Raw genomic sequence first — 17,088 nt, 5'->3', positions numbered from 1 at the left:
GGTGGGTCTCCGTCCACGATCATATCTTTCCCTAACCTTTTCATGAGACGCTTTAAGATTGGCTTTAGCCTTCTTCCAAAGATCTTTAATGTTATCGGGATCTATTGTCTCAGGTAGAATGTCACTCAGAGACCAGAGGTTAGAGAGCGGCGTGTTGGGAACAAACTTGAACATCAACGAAGCTGGAGTAAATTTATGTGATTCATGAACAGCCGAGTTCAAAGCAAAAGCTAACCAATGCAGGGACGTGTCCCACCTAGAATGCTCTTCATGATGATAGGCAATAAGCGCGGACCTGAGATTACGATTAACCCGTTCAGCCAGAGATGGTTGAGGGTAATAAGCAGAAGTTGTCACATGAGAGATGGACAGGTCAAAGCAGAATTTACGAAATAGATTAGATGTGAAAGCTTTAGCATTATCAGACACAATATATTGACACGGACCAAAAGAAGCAAAGATTGAATTTAGACAAGTAATGGTGGACTGAGCGGTAGCCAGCTTAGTCGGAAATAACCAGGAAAATCTTGTAAAACCATCTACACATACAAAGATGAACTTGTTGGCATTTCCTTTTGACTGGGGGAAGGGTCCTACATAATCAATATACAGGCGTTCCATTGGGCGCGAAGCCTGATGAGAAGACAAAAGGCCTACCTTGGTGGACATGGTGGGTTTACTAAGCAAGCAGGATTTACAAGCCTTTACTAGTTCACGGATTTCACCGTCCATACCCTTCCAGATGAACCTTTCACGAATCTTTTCACGAGTTTTAAAGATGCCTAGATGCCCCCCTAATGGGATCTCATGATAGTACTTAAAGATCATAGGTACAAGAACAGCTGGAACTACAACCTTCATCATCTTATCATGCCTCGAAGGGCAGCATAAAACACCATTCCTCAGTACATAAGGGACAACATGTTCCCCAGAAGAAAGGGTTTCCATTATCGGAGCCAGCGTCGGATCCTCACGTTGATATTTCTCAATTTCCCTAAAGAGTATGGGAGCATCTGTTAAGATGGCATTAACCTCAGATAGTATGGACTCGGGAGGTGATGAACTATCGACCGGTTCATGGGTCTCGACGTCGTTGGAAAACATACGGCTGAGTCCGTCTGCGACAACATTTTCGGTACCTCTGATATGCCTAACATCAAATTGGAAGGCAGAAATTCGGATGGCCCAACGGGCTATACGACCAGTACGACGCGGCCTACCTAATACCCAGCTTAAGGCTTGATTATCCGTCTCCAGGTCGAATTTGACATATTCCAGATAGAGACGGAACTTTTCTAAGGCAAATAAGACTGCCAAACCTTCGAGCTCATAGATGGAATACTTGGCTTCTTGAGCCGATAGAGTCCTAGAGGGATAAGCAATGGGTCGCCTCCCTAGTTCAGTCTCTTGAAGAAGGACTGCAGCTACCGCCGACGACGACGCGTCGGTTTGGACGATGAATTTCTTCGAGAAATCTGGCATAGCAAGGACAGGGGCATTACAGAGAGCTAATTTAAGATCTTCAAAAGCGGCTTGTTTAGAAGGTCCCCACTCAAATTTGATGCCTTTCCTACGAAGAAGGTTCAAGGGCGCCGCTCTATTAGCGAAGTTAGGAATAAACTTCCTGAAGAAATTCACCATACCAATGAACCTGGCGATACCTTTGATGTCCTTGGGAGGTTTAAAATCACGGATGGCCTGTGTTCTAGAATGATCGACTGCAACACCATCAGGTGACACAATATGCCCTAGGAATGACATGGAGGGCTTAGCAAAGGCAACCTTGGGCAACTTCACAGTTAACCCGGCCTTACGAAGGCGATTGAGAACTTCTCGCAGATGATCTAGATGTTCTTCAAAAGTCTCCGAAAATACGACGACATCATCAAGATAGTGATACAAGTACTCGAATTTGATGTCGGAGAAGACCCTATCTAGCAGTCTAGTGAGTACAGCTGCTCCCGTGGGGAGCCCGAAAGGCACGCGGTTGTATTCATACAAATTCCAATCCGTGGCAAACGCTGTAAGGTGTTTAGACTCTTCAGCTAGGGGAATTTGATTATAAGCCTGATTCAAATCCAAGATGGTGAAGAACTTGGCCTTACGAAACCATGAACAACAACAATGAAGGTCAGGAAGGGGCACAGATTGTAACACCACCTTCCGATTGAGAGCCCTATAATCAATGACAGGCCTGAAGCCCACTTGGGGTTTCGGGACTAGAAAAATAGGTGAAGAATACGCCGACTTAGAGGGCCTAATAATACCATCCTTCAACATTTGATCAATGATTTCTTTCAGAGCCTTCATTTTAGGTGTAGATAGCCTATAAGGTTGAAAATGGACAGGAACCAAATCCGTGACCTTAATTTTGTATTCAATAAGGTCAGTAACACCAAGAATATCGGAGAACACCTCTGGAAACGACTGACACAACTTACGAATACTATCAGCCTGTTCCTCAGGTAGATGTCTAAGGTCTAACAACATCTCATCCTGGGTAGGCGAAATAGATGAACATAATGCAGAATTACATTTCAATAAGGGGATTTTACAATTAGACGCAAATTTGAAAGTGCACGACCTACTCTGAAGATCGAGCACAAGACCAGTGTGATAAATGAAGTCAGCTCCCATTATAATGGGGCAAGACAAGTGCTTGGCCACAAAGAATTTAACTTTCCAAGTAAATTTAAAAATACGAATTTTGACATATAAGGAGCCTAAAATTTCTAATGGAGAAGAATTAGCCGAAACATATTGAACAGAAGATGAACAATGGTCAGGAAGTTTACAAATAGATTTCAATTTCGAATACAATTCAGCCGAAACAATAGAACAAACACTGCCTGAATCTAAAAGAGCAGTTATAGGCTCATTATTTAACTCAATTTTGAGAAAAGGCACAGGTACGGGGGTATCCGCCGCAATCCTAAGACATTCTTTGGGGCATTCAAAAGATAAATTTGAAGACTGAATTTTTCCTGAATTTTCGACCTGTTTACCAGGGGCTGAGCCTCGGGAAGATGGATTAGTCCACTCAGCCGAAGCCACTAGTCACTTTTATTATTGGCATTGGTGGAATTTGCACCAGAAGTTGAGCAGGAGGGGGTGCTATTCGAATTTGGGCAATTCTTGGCGATATGTGAGAAAGCCCCACATTTAAAACAGCCTTGAGATGACCCTGCTCCATTCCTTGTCCCACTGGACTTGATTGATGGGTACTTGTTCCGAAGACGGTCAGGCGACCCGCAAGCATAACATTTACGGGGTGTGACTTGTCGGCGAGGTGGAGGCCGAGGATTACTAAAAGAAGGAGGGGGTTCTTTCGCGACACGCAAGGAATCGGCGTATCTAACTCCTTCAGCCGATACAGCCATAGCTTCAAGCTCAGCGAAAGTTTGTGGACGCGACGCAAAACACAAGTATGATCGATAAGGTGGTGAAATACCTTCTACAATACCCTGTACAATCTGATCTTCAGGAAAATGAAGCGCAAAGACCCTGGTATAGAACTTAATATCTTGGATGAAATCTGCCAAGTTTTCATCCAACCGCTGTACACGATAATAGTACTTCTGAATCAGGGATGACCTCGCACGAGCAGGAATTAAATTTGCAAGAAGGTGTGCATGAAAATCTTCAATGGATGACTGTTCCGCTATTGCTCTAACAATTTTGTCCGAGAGAACACCAATTGCATAGGGATAGATGATTTGAAAAATCTGACAAGCAGAAAGAGAAAAAACGCGGGCATGATGCTGAATCTCAACTAAGAACCGTAAAAATGCAATTACGTCACTGGTAGAGTTAACCGAAAACTTAGAGATACCTCTAAGCAACATAGCTAATGGATGGGGCAAACTGCTGAAACCCGGAGACGTAGTAGGAAGGGGCCTAAGTGGCGGAGAAGCAGATTCGGAAGGAGCATTATTTAACACATAGGGTGGAATGGACTTGCGACGATCTGACATATTTTCTGATGGGGCAGATGTACGTTGTGTAGTCGCCTCAGTACTACTTCCTTCCTCTTTCGAGGAATCCTCCCCACTAACAATATTTACTACCATAGGTTGGTCGAATTTAGGGATAGCAGGTCAAGTTAACAACTGACTAACTTTACTAGACATTTCGGACAAGTTTTCAGCAAGGGCACTAGCTTCCTTACCCTGAAGGTCATTTAACTTCAGAGACAATAGATCACATACCCTATTATAAAAGTGGTACAACCTAGCCTGTACTCTTTTGAGTTGATTAGGAGATGGATCACTTACTTCAAAAAACTAACTACAGATGCTAGCTCAGTAGTATTATTATTGATCGTGGAGAGAGCGTCATCAATCTCTTTTTCTCCCAAAATCGGGATGGTAATAGGTAAATCAAGGGAATCTTTTAGCTTATTGGAGTCGACTGCAACCGTGCCTCCAGATTGAACATTTCTAAGAGATAGTTCATAAATTAATTCCTCTTTACGCAAATAGAAAGGATGAAGAACCTCGCGAGGGCCGGACATGACAGAACAATTTTGAAAAAGGAAAAATCAAAAAATTCCAGCAACAGAGAAAATTGTTAGAGTTCGAATCAAAGCAATGTTTAGCCGTCAAAAGGGGCTAAATTGAGACCCATTCAACCACGCTCTGCTACCACTTGTTACCGCGGTTTGGTGGATGTGCAGAGGTGAAAGAAGGTGCGGGGGTGAACAGGTCTCAAAATACGAAATTAAAGTTAAGATACAATTTAACAAGGTTATATTTTCTTTTCAAGATTAAGAAATAACAAATAGAACAGGTACTCAGTAGCCGAAACACAATTCGAAAATGTACAATTACAGTGATTACAGGATTTGGGCTCCGAGAGCCAGACACACAATTCTTGAGCTATTAGCCCAACCTTACGATATATAGAATTCAACAAAGGGGCAGAAGACCCCTATCATGCCCAGGAGCACTTGCTCCCAATTACACAGTAAAGCCTCCTCGAGACGCGCAGAAAACAAAATTTTAGAAAGAGCAACCTGCTCTTAAGTTCGAGCCTATCAAAGGCCACACCAAACTCCACTTTCAAGTTGTCCTCCAAGGACATGAAAACAGGGCTAAAAATACCCAACCTACTGAGGCCTATTAAGTAAAGAAACAGGTCAATTACATGGCCTCTAAAATACCAACTTGAGAGGAGGCGTTCTTGCACTCGTAATACACTTTATATAAAACCTACTTGGCACTAGGCCGTTACTGCAAGGGCTAATCCCATACTAGAGAGGTGACTTATAGAAGAAGACAATTTACATTACATTAAGGAAGAAACGGTTGAGAAAATAAGTTCACCTCAACGCAATATGAGTGGGAGCTCGAGAGGGTTAAGCACTCTCTATCCCAATATGTAGTTTAAAAGATAGAATTGATACTATGTGTCTTTACATTTTAGGGGGAAAGTTACATGGTAGAAAGGCTTCGGACCTGCCCCGAAAGATAAACTGCTGAGCTGACAAGAAAAGAAGTTATTAAACGGCCATTACCTGGTGGGTGAACTGCTGCCCGAAGAAAGAGGCGCTTCCCGCCCCCTGCTACGTACTTTACACACAGATAGATGTTACTGAAGTGGCCTGGAGACCCGAAAATCAGCAGTTTATATACCCTCGGGGAATGTTCGAGGCGTTTCAGGAATGAGAACACCCGCCCACAATCATTTTATTGGCTAACCACGAAAACCCCTACACAAGATGAAGAAGAAACACGTTATTGGTGGAAAATTAATTACAGAAATTCCTTATTGGTTAAATTCAAAACTGGCGGGAAGAAAGGGTTAATATTGCCATCTTAAACAATAACTGAAAGAAATTTAACAAAGAACAAACTTATGAACACAAGATTTCTCCAAAAACTTAGTTCTTTCACTTCGCACTAGTGTGCACAATTGTAGTTCTTCAGTAGTGCCATCTGGAAGAGAATGTCCACACTTCTTACTACAGGCAAAAGAAAAATACATCGAAAACGACCCAGTGCAGAAACTTCAAAATTTACAAGTAGGGACATCTTCTGAGAAACTTGAGAATTAACACAGTAGATAAAGTTCAGACCTCCTCCAGTAGAGGAGTTTCAACTGGCGCAAAGTTTGAATTAGCGGCGTGGAGGTGTACTACCCGGTACAATTATTACCGGTATTATTATTATTACCGGTATTATTATTATAACTGCTAACCCCATACTAGCACAGAAGTGTAGTAAACGCTTCCCATTCATATTACTTTCCATATCTTGCCCACATTTACCCATCACCTTTTCGTATCCTTCAGCTATATTTCCAACACTTGCATTGAAATCGCCCATTAGCACTATCCTATCCTTGCTGTTGACCCTGGATACGATGTCACTCAATGCATCTGCACCCTCATATGGTGGGTAAACTGACACAGTTCTCTTCCTAATTCTCCGAACAGCTAATCAACCCACATCATTCACTCATCCACGTGCCTAACAGAAACTATGTTGCATGCAATGCTATTGCTGATGAACCGTCCTACCTCACACTCTGCCCTTCCCTTTTTGGTACCCCTCAAGAACACTTTATAATTTCTTCCTCGATGTCCACCCTTACTCGATTATAATTAACTCCTAACACATCCAGACACATACACTTAGCTGACTCAGCCAGTTCTACGTTGTTTCTTCGATAAGCTCCATTATTATCTCCCCCATCGAATTCCATTTCGTTCGTCAAGCTGTTTTCAAGGAGTCCCTCGCCTGTCAAATGGAAGTAGGAATCCGTTACTCCCATGAGTCCGAGGCTTGCTTAAAACGTTCTGTGCCTGGTAAATTCTGTGAAGCAGGACGGAACCCTACTTGACACATAGTGACAGTGAGCATATCTCCCCTAAAGGGTTTGGGACCACCGAAAGATTGTATTGTGCTAGCCGCCTGAGCACAATGAGGGCAATGACTTAGAATATGCGCGAGATGCCCACTCCTAATCCACACCAACTGGTATCGTGACCCTTAGTACCACTTACTGGGCCACTCAGCCGTTGCTCATGGTTCACGAACTAGGACGTAATTACAGTAAACCACACTATCACCACCACCACCACACGCAAACACTATTTTCGAAAACTCTTTTAATAATGGAAAATTGGCTTGCAGCGGGGACTTCGAAAAGAAAAACAAATGATACAGGTGATGCTAACTCTGACTGTGAAGCGTTTTTTGTAACGGTAAGTGAAGGATCTACTAATAAAGTTGAAGCAAGCAGTTCAAAGAAAATACTCACTAAGAAATATGACAGTTTGTACTTGCAGTTAGGATTAACTTGGTGCGATGATGAAAGTGAACAGATATCACGGTGGGTTTTGTGCTATGAAGTGTTGTCGAACGAGTGCATGAAACCTGCAAAACTCCGACATTTAGAAGCAAAACATTATGAAGTAAAAAAAAATATATGTATACGTCGCACCGGCACAGATAGGTCCTATGGCGAAGATGGAATAGGAAAGGGCTAGGAGCTGGAAGGAAGCGACCGTGGCATGAATTAAGGTACAGAATGGTGTGAAAATGGGAAACTCCGGAAAACCATTTTCAGGGCTGCCATCAGTGGAGTTGGAACCCACTATCTCCCGAATGTAAACTCACAGCTGCGCGCCCCTTAACGCACGGCCAACTCGCTTGGTGATTTCCTCTTTCATATTAGACTGAAAGGGGAATGGCAGGGAACATGGACTCTCAGTTCGTCGAAAGAGTTATGAAGAGTCTTTATTATGCGTTCGAAATAGACGAAACTACTGATGTTGCAAATGACGCACAGTTAATATAATTCGTTAAATATGCACATAGTGACGACTTAAATGTTGATGTTTTGTTGAACTTTGCCCGCGAACAACGGAAGAAGAAATATTTCACTTTCTCGATAGTTACATAAGACACAATGGGATCCAGAGGGGAAAATGTGTGGGCTCCTATACAGATGGAGTTCGCGACCTTACAGACAGGCATAGTGGGGTTGTTTCTTATGTCAAGGAGGCAGTTCCGGGTATGAAGTGGTTGTCTTTTCTTCTGAAGCGTACGGGGGGGGGGAGGTATCGTGTTTGAACACCCCCTACACATTTAACCAATTTTTTAATATTAGGTTTATTTAAGTCCCCCTATGTGGTGTAGTGGTTAGTGTGATTAGCTGCCACCCCTGGAGGCCTGGGTTCGATTCCCGGCTCTGCCACGAAATTTGCAGAATGGTATGAGGGCTGGAACGGAGTCCACTCAGCCTCGGGAGGTCACCCGAATAGAGGGGGTTCGATTCCCACCTCAGCCATCCTCGAAGTGGTTTTCCGCGGTTTCCTACTTCTCCTCCAGGCAAATAAAGGAAACGGCCGCTTCCTTCTCTTTTCCATGTCTGTCCCTTTTGATCTTCACATACACCTTCAAGGCCTATGTCCAGCATAGAAGGTGAGACCTCCTGGGCGAGGTAATGGCCCTACCCTCAATTGTATCCCTCCGACCCAAAGTCTCACGCTTCAGGACACTGCTGAGTCATACTAATATAGCATGTTCGTAAAAAGCGATGTTTCCCGTATTGCTAAGAGCTTGTATCAGCTTTAGCTTGATTGACTTAACTATTTCCAAGGTTGTACTACAGAGGGCAGCACCCTCAGTTGTGAAGATGGAGGGTCATTCTTTCCGGCGAGTCTGTAACTTTACCTCTTTGACTCGAATGTTTGTGGTTATGAGAGAGGAATATAAAATGGACTCCACAGTGATCGGAGTGGCTTTTCTGAGCTATAGATGGGTATTTAATATATTTAAACTCAGCCTAGTCAGCCATCCTTCTCTTAATTTGACGGCTGATATTGCAGGTATGGTGATCCTTATATTTATATTGGTCCTATGATTATCTCGTGATTTTCTTGTGCCTTTAATCATAACTGATTGTTATGCATCTTCGTGCTCTGCGGCGTGAATGGACCGCGTGTTTGTTGCTGTTATTGTGATGGTGAGATGTGGGTAACTGGGTCTCTGATCAATTCTATTTATGTGCACTGCATTCTAATGTATTTTTCCATCAAATGAATGTATGCCCTGCGTGTCGACGCGGAGATCCATTCATGTTGTACGGAGTGCGTATGCTGGTGGACTTATGCGTGATCAATGGGTCCCTACTGTCTTGCTGATGAAATAATTGCGTCGTGCACGTCACTCTGACATATGTGAGACCTTTGTTTGTGACCATGAGAGTCATATTACATCAGTTTGTGATCTACTTTTTGAATGGAGCTACCGCTCCTATTGTTGCCCGATACCGGCAATGTCTGAATGTTTGGGTGTGTGTTCGTGAGTGAGGGGAGTAAAAAGATGATGTATCGGTCAGTTTAATTTTTCCTTTCGATCTTGTTTCCGTACCTTATGTTTGTTTTTCGGTACGGTGTTAATTGTTTAGCCTTGGTCTCTGTTTTGACCGTTTGCTTGCCTACGAGGCCGCCATGTTTGTTTACTTAAATTCAGGTGATTCGCATGCCTGTGATTCTCTTTGGATTTGATTATTGTTCTTTGGTCCAGTGATGTTTTCTCTCTCGGCCATCCCGATACCTGCGTTATATTATTATATCTGCTCTGTGTTTCATCTCCGGGATGCTTTGGGATCTTATCTTTCTAGAGCTATTGTTGTCGAGATGATGGTGGAGTTTAAACGGACGCGTATGTAAAACAATGTAATTAATCTCGTGGAAAGAACGACCAAACATTTCCGTGTGAATTGTTTTCTGATTAACTAATTATGTAGTGTAATTATAATTGAGACGGTGAGCACGTCGTAAATTATATATTAATTTTGGTGTTTGAGAAATGCTGTGCTCACGCTTCCATGTTACTACTTCGACTGAACCAAATGAACACAAGCATGTATCCTTTTATTATTTTTTTCTATTGGTGGCTTCATTTTCTTTTCCTCGAAATCTTATTATATTAATAAACCCTCATTTAAATTTTATTTTGATTTTATTGCTTGTAGTTAGTTTCATCCCTATTGTGCATTGTTAATGAGGTACGTTTACAGTTCAGGGCCTTGGACTTTCCTAGTCGCGGTCCACGCCTCGAATCTCCCGATGTGCGTATAATATTATGCCGTATATTATCGGTAAGGGAGGGGTGTTGGTGCACTGCCATTGAGGCGATAGAGGTGGGATCCCTCCCCGAGTCCGAGGGAAAAGCCTACCCTGGAGGGTAAACAGAGTGAGTGAGTGAGTGAGTGAGTCACCAAGCAAGCAAGCAAGCAAGCATTTAAAATTAAAAAAACAAATTGATGACTTATTTGAGTATCTTTAAAAAATCTCTAAATTCAGAGTAACAACATATATTGGCATAAGTTATCGTCCGTCCTCACGTTCTTCAATAATATAATCCCTCTGCTTGGGGCTGCGGCACGTACGGTACGCCACTCAACATGTGACGCAAGTAGCTGTCATTCAGCATTATGAGAACGCCGCAGTGCGGTCACTAGAGCGGTAAGTACCAGTGCATTCATTACTCCATTTTATTTCAGGATAATCCAATAAATGCACACACACAAAATTCTAATTACCCATGAACGACCACACTCACTAATTGCTGTCTATTTACAAGTCTCTCTCTTCCTTATGGCACAGTAGACGGTCCGTCCCGTTGTTATACCTGCGGACGGTTAATCCTTACTTTCACTTCCCCAAGTCCAGTCACCTCATACAGCAGCTGCATGTGGACCGCTGGATCTGAACACAGGACTAAGGGCCACTCAACACACGATGACTGTTCGTTGGTTCGATTCCTGAGAAAGTCCAATAAGTCACATATTCGTATTCAGTGAACAATCAAACAGCAACAGCTCAACAGTATTCGACAGCAGGACGATACTCACAACAGCGAATATGAACACAGTTCCATTTACCCTCACACTGACAATAGCGGCTTCTCTCACTGACTCACGGCGATCCTCAGTCCGCAGAAATACACAAACACACAGTACTGTCAAGTAGTACACGTCTTCCTTTCCGTCGTCTCCAGCCCACTTACGCATTGGATTCTCCGACACCACAACAGCAACTCCTGGTTCAGACCTCGATGGGACACTAGCGACAGCCAACACCTCTGTCGCCCTCAGCCCAGCTACCGAACCCCAACACACTAAGACTCACACTTACTCCACCACGAAGTCCAACTGTGACTCCGAGTCCAGCACCAATACTGGCTCCATCACGGAGCCCAACACTGACTCTAGCTCGGAGTCCAACTATGACTGTGACTCTACCACGGAGCCCCAACTCTGACCACGAGTCGAGCACCAACACTGGCTCCACCACGCAGCCCAACACTGGGACTGACTGTCCGCGGCTAGCCTCCCTTTTTATAGCTCGGGTGATTTGAACCAGAATTTTTGCGAGGTGGCTAGAGGCAGAACATTCCAGTTGAATTTCCAAGAAACTCACAGGTAAGTCTGCCGAGAAGAACAATACACGGAAAGGCCGGCTCCAACCCACACGCCTCTGGGATATCCCAAGTCGTCTGAGTCACTAGCCCCTTCCTGGAAGTACCGAAAGGGGCTACCACGGGGGTGGCACATAACAATAGCCTATATCTCTCCTCGACTATTGAAAGAGAGAAAGGAGCATCAAAGCCGAGCCGCTTATTAAGAAAGTAAAATAATAATGCCGACCCTGTAATCAAATAAGGCCTACACCATATCGAATTACTCATCATTTCATTCTTCAACCTTAGTGATTTCCGTAGTGACATATTTTTGTCCAATTAAATTTATTTCACCGAACGAGTTGGCCGTGCGGTTAGGGGCGTGCAGCTGTGAGCTTGCTTTCGGGAGATAGTGGGTTCGAATCCAACTTTTGGCAGCTCTGAAGATAGTTTTCCATGGTTTCCAATTTTACACTAGCTGCACCGCGAAGCGCAACTGTGACTGTTACTCTACCACGGAGCCCAATTCTGACCGCCAGTCCAGTACCAACACTGGCTCCACCACGGAGCCCAACACTGTGACTGACTGTCTAGCTCAGCTGATTTTTCAGACTGTACCTTAATTGAATCAATTATTTCAGAAACCAGTCAAGCACCAAGTCTGTAATTTTTGGGAAAATGAAAATAAACTGTCTAGCATCAGACATGATGTTATGGTAGGGGTTTTAGTATTTTAGCATGAAAGTATTATATGTAGACCTCGGATTTCAGGCAAAAACCTATTTTGTTCCAGATTAAAATGAAGTTGCATTTACATGTTTCATGTATTTATAAGGTTAGAAACGGTAGTCCTATGGCCCCTAAAATGCCTAAATTTGCGTTGGAACCTATTTTTGCCTACATTCCTATAATTACTATATTTTGTCCCTAAATCGATTAAAAACGAATTTAGTTGGAGAAACTTAAATACTTGCCGACTCATTTTCAGTATCTTGAAGAGCATTTTCTTGAAATTCTTTTCAGACAAAATATGAAGCTGTAAACCAATTACCACTTCCCGGAAGTCCTTGAGAACCTCCCGCTGTGAATAATCCCTTTGTCCCTTAGTCTGTGTGTCACGAGGTGGGGGACAGTGTCCATTGACCTGCTGGAAACGAAACTCTTCATTCCATTCTGTGAGAAACATTCAGTGCGTCCGTTTGCTCAGTGTGCGCATTATGCCGAAAGTGGCAGCTTCCAAGACATCCTTAATTAAATAGTGGTTGCAGGAGTTTCCCCATTTCACGTCGGATGGAACAAATATATTCTGCGACGTTTTCAGCAAAGAGTTAAGTGAAACTTGTTTTATATTTCACTCTGAAGAAGGTACTTTGGTGTGAGAGTCGTACTTAATACGTAGGCGTTCTATCTCTCTGTTGTATTACGTTTTATATAATTTATACATCAATTCAGCTTACATACGGTAGAGTGTCAGTAGTCTCATCGACACAGATGTGAGTCTCCAATATCTTCCCTTATCCGCCTGACTGTGTCTTCGTAAAAAGTGTCCAGGTAGTTTTCCTTAAAGTTAATTCGGATGGAATATCACAAAATGTACCAGCAGTTTACTGGAGAAACCAGCAAAGATGTGTCACGTAACTGGTTTCTGAGCTAAATACGAAATTCAACGTAATGCCTGACCATTATAGGAGAACGTTTCTTGACTGCTTTCAACACCAAAATATGCGTTTACCCTCTTAGTAACATATTTTGCCATTAACGCATTTTTTCATTTTATGGCACTTGACTGCTTTATGAAATAATCGATTCAATTAAGGCAACGGCCGCTTCCTTCCCACTCCTAGCCCTTTCCTATTCCATCGTCACCATAAGACCTATCTGTGTCGGTGCGACGTAAAGCAGTTTGTATAATAATAATAATAATAATAATAATAATAATAATAATAATAATAATAATAATAATAATAATAATAATAATAATAGTAACTAGCAAATGTACCCGTGCTTCGCTACGATATTCTACAGCGTATTCGGATATCGAAGTAAATTACTGTAGGCCTACATACAGTGAATATTTTTTTTATTGCATGTCTCTTAGCGTTATCCACAAACAGTAGGGGAGGTTCCCATACGTTGTTTCCAATGTAGAGTGCGAGTTGCGGAATTGTGATGATAACGACAGGCTCACTTTCCTACTGCCATTCACAATCGAGTAGGTAAGTTTCCATTATAATGGGAGGCCCCATTACCTACTGCGCGGTCACAATCGATTTGGGGAGGTTTCGTTACAATGGCACGCGCCCTTTCCTACTTCCAGACAGATTACAGTTGAGGAGTTTTTATTTTAATAGCTGGCACTTTCCCTACTGCCAGTCAAGACTGAGTTGTGCTGTTACCGTTATCATGGCAGGCCCCTTTTCTTAATGACAGTCACACCGAGTTGGTGATTTTCCGTTATAATAGCAAGACCGCCATGCCTAATGCCAGTCACATTTTAGATGGGTGAATTTGTTTACAATGGCGGGCACACTTGCCTACTAAACACCTAAACACAGTCAGTTAGGGGAGTTTTGAACGAAATTGCATGCTATTTTGACTTCCGGTAGTCAAATCGAGAAGGGAATTATTAATTACAATGGTAGTCCCTCCTTACTAATCCTAGTTACAAAGGAGTTGGAGAAGGATCCCATTCCTACCGCCAGTCAAAGTCGATCTGTAGAGTAATGATAACTATAGCAGACTACCTCCTGCTGAGAGTCACTATCGATGTAAAGTATTAATTATAAAGGCAAACACACCCCTACATTGCTACAAATCGACTTCAATGAATTACAGATCGACATACGAAATATATGCATGTTCATAACATTGCAAACCTTCATTTATAGATTAACTGCTGCTAAACGTTACAACAACTCGACAAATGGATTGTACCATAATAGGCCTCATTTAGCGGTCTAAATGCCTGGTCTTAAGATGCTTTTTCCTGTCTCATATAATTATGGGTAAAACTGAGTTAGAAACGTTGACTGGGTGAAATTTAAGTAAGGTTTTCTCACAGTGCGTTACTTTTGGGTACTAATATCACAGCTACAAACATAGAATTCGGCTCACGTATGGATACTGGGTGGGTCAATGTTCGTGTAGAATTAGATGCTTCTACCTTTCGTAAAAGTGATTCGAAGTACGAATTATACGTGTACAAAGAGCAAAATGTAATTATATTCGAGAAATAGAGACGAATCTAACATATAAGGAACAGAGATATGACGAAACGTCATAGGACCAAAATCGCAGATCGCTCCAAATTGAACTCAGATTGCTCCATCCGTTTTGTGATACGACTTACCGTTTAGACGCGAAATACCTCGAAACGAAGGTCTGCACGGACATTAAAATTGCCTCAATATTCCCAAATTTTTCGGGGGTAAAAATGAAATATTTAAAGATCTTCGAAGCTTTCTGTCGATTACAGGCTATAACATATAATTTTGCCAAAATTCAATTTTCTAACTCGTCTGGCAGACTGTGCCTCAATCTTGCTCTGGGGGAGGGGTTAAAATGATGGCCTTCAGGAAACTAAATCTAACAAATATGCAGATGGTCATTATTACACGTGAAACAGGTAACTGTACGGAAATTTCGCCAAAATAGTCAATTTAGAGACACACGGTCATTACGATTTTATTTATATGTTTTAAAATTCTGCTCTACGTACAACTACAGTACTTTTGGGCTGTGTCCACTGTGAAACCAACCGTTCATGATATCTCCATTATTAATCCTCGTGTCGAAAAAATGCACACGAGAAAAAGTTTTAGAAATGGATATCCATCAAAGTCGGTCTATTTCCACTCAGGTTAGTCTTATATATATTGCGGGAGAGTAAAATCACTATTTCGGTCCCCAATAAATCCCCAGTCCATTCCCGGAATTTGAAATGGAATGGACCACAGAACCTACCTTTGGACAGATGAATGCTAAATATGAAGTTCGGTTGGCATATCTCCAGAAGTTTTCAAGTTATAAGAAATAGGCTTTACCCGCACCCGCTCTTGAGTTAAGTCCAGCGGGACTTATACCGAGAAACGGTCCTTTAATGATATCACCCTGATTAATCCTCGTACTGAAATGGTGCATATGAGAAACAAGTTTTGAAATTGATTTCCATTAAGGCAGATTTCCATGTTGTTTGTGTATATTTTATGGGAGTGCAAGATCACGGTTTCGGTTTCGTATAAACCCCCAGTGAATTCAGTGATTTAGAAACAATATTGGCCCTAAAACCTACCCAAGGACAGGCAGATTCTAAATATGAAGTTTGGTAGAAATATATCCAGTACTTGTCACGTTATAGACACACAGACAGACACCAAAGCTAAAAAATATGCAGATGGTCATTATTACACCTGAAACGGTTAACTGTACGGAAATTTCGCCAAAATAGTCAATCTACAGACACATGATCGTTACGATTTTATTTATACAGATATATAATAATAATAATAATAATAATAATAATAATAATAATAATAATAATAATAATAATAATAATAATAATAATAATAATAATAATAATAATACCTAATACCTTTATTTTAATATATTTAATCACTCCTTTGGATTTTCCTGTTGTGTGAAGTATTCAATTAACCGTTGACTAAAATATATTATTAGTTTTTTTAAAGCAGAAATTTCAAACGGTGTCACCCGTGAAAGAACTGAAACTCGTTTTGGAAATAGTTTGAACATTTCTCAACAGATGTTACTACTGTCAACTTAAGTCGCGCCCTCTGCGGTGAAGATGAACTATTAATTTTTAAAGTAATTTTGTATGTCAAGGTTTCCTAAACTGAATTGGTTATAGTTTTTCTAGATGTTCAAAAGTTATCAACACTTCTATCTCTTCCCGCCTACTTTAAATGTTTGCCAATGAGGAAATTTGTACATTTATTTAAGCAACCAATCACGGTTTGTGATAGTTATTTGATTGTCCAATGAATGTTGGGCGTGTGTCAGGGTTTCCACCCAGGGAAATCTGGAACCTTCCTCTCCGCTATAAAAGCTGGCACATTTTGGGCAATGTTGTCTTTGTGATCGCTCCAGTGTAGAGTGTGTTCGTAACGGAGGCGGGTGCTGCCTCGTCCATCTTCGGGAGGTCAACCAGCTCAAGGTAATGGCAGATTCTGATTAACAATGTGATAGTCATTGAAAACTAGCTCGTGGGGTAGGTTTCACATTTTTAGTATGTATATTTTTATTTTCTCAAATGTTAATTTCAAACTGTAAATGTAAATTTCAAACAAGTCGAAAGAACTTAACCGAAATCAGGGAATAGAGAGTGAGATACCCTCTTGTATTCCCTCTCAACTTGATATTGAGGTGACTATGATTTTGTAACTTTTAAAATCTATCTAGTAATTTCTGTAACTTAAACATTTTTCTCCATCTAGTCACCTCCGTAGTATAGGCTTAACCTCTGTAACGCCGGGCCATAAGGCCAAAAAGGGTTTTATGTATTTCATGTAAATTTCAAGGAGTGCAAATGTTCGCCTTCTTACCATTTTAGTTTTCGGTCAGTAACTTTAACCTTTTTGTTTTTATCAAAGGCCATGTAGAATGGGTACTTGTTACCCCTGTTAAACTCTATTTCATTCCATGTTAAGGATAT

Source organism: Anabrus simplex, chromosome 5 (genome assembly GCF_040414725.1).
Source record: "Anabrus simplex isolate iqAnaSimp1 chromosome 5, ASM4041472v1, whole genome shotgun sequence".
NCBI lineage: Eukaryota > Metazoa > Arthropoda > Insecta > Orthoptera > Tettigoniidae > Anabrus > Anabrus simplex.
Note: the sequence above shows the minus strand (reverse complement) of the source record.